Raw genomic sequence first — 1,199 nt, forward strand, 5'->3', positions numbered from 1 at the left:
GGCCGGGCCGGGGCCGGGGGTGGGCGGTGGGTTGGGGAGGGCCCGGCAGCGGCCCCTCGGAGCAGTCCTCCCCCGAGTAGCCCTGGCAGCACCGCCACTCCAGGTCCGACACCGTCTTCTGGGCCACTTTGTAGCGGGGCCGCAGGAAGCTGCGGTACCTGCGGGCAGAACGGTGCGGGGGGGGGGTCCTGCGGCCGTGCCCTCCCCATCCCACCCAGCGCCGGTCTGCGGCTCGGGGCTGGGAGGAACGCGAAGCTACGCGAGGCTACGGGGCTGCTGCGCAGCCGGACGGGTCGGCCGCCACCATCGCCGCCCCCTGCGTGGTCTGGACCCCTCCCCCTCCTCCCCAAACCCCCGCGGCTGCTCTATAAGCGCGGGCGACGCTCCCCGAGCCCCCGCATCGGTGCGGTGCGGGAACAGCCGGGTCGGGGCAGGTCAGGCGCCGCTGCGACCGCGTTCTTGCGAAAAAGTAAACAGCGTTCCCACAGCGGATAAACACGGCGGCCGGCCCCGACTCCCCCCCTACAGCCCCGCGGCACTCACGCCAACACGCGGGGGCACTGCAGCTGCCCCCAGGCGCACGGCTGGAAGTCGGCCTTGACGAAGCTCTCCACGCCGTCCTCCACCACGCAGCTCACCGTGCGCGTCACCACGAAGGCGCACCAGTTCCTGCGGGGAGGGGGTCGGCAGCGTAACGGCACCCCCGGGCTCCGCACCTCCCCGCGTCCCCTCTTCCCCCCCCCCACCTCCTCCCGGCAGCGCCGTCACGGCCCGATGCTGCGGGTTAATGGGCCGCATCCCGCCCCGCCGACGCCCTCTCCCGCCGGTGCCAACCCCGCAGCCCCGAAGGCACACCGTAATCGTGCTCGCGGCCACGTGTGGGGCCGGGGATGGGGAAGCAGAGGGGCCCGTCCCCGAGGTGCCCCCAGGTGAGGCCGCGGCGCTGCTGGGATGCCGCCGACGGAACGCGGAGCCGCGCGGTGCGGGCATCCCCCGGCGCCATCCCGCATCGGGGTTCTGCCGCACCGCGGCCGTCTCTCAGGGGCTCACCCCACGCCGGAGTCCGCGAGCGGGGGGGGCACAGCCCCCGCCCCATGCACCCCCGACGGCACAGAGCGGGGATGAGACCCCAGCCCCCCACCTCCCATCCCACGCGAGCGGTGAGGCGGAGCCCGGCCCCCCTCCTCTCGGCTCCGGGC

Source organism: Numida meleagris, chromosome 3 (genome assembly GCF_002078875.1).
Source record: "Numida meleagris isolate 19003 breed g44 Domestic line chromosome 3, NumMel1.0, whole genome shotgun sequence".
In the NCBI taxonomy this organism is placed as follows: Eukaryota; Metazoa; Chordata; class Aves; order Galliformes; family Numididae; genus Numida; species Numida meleagris.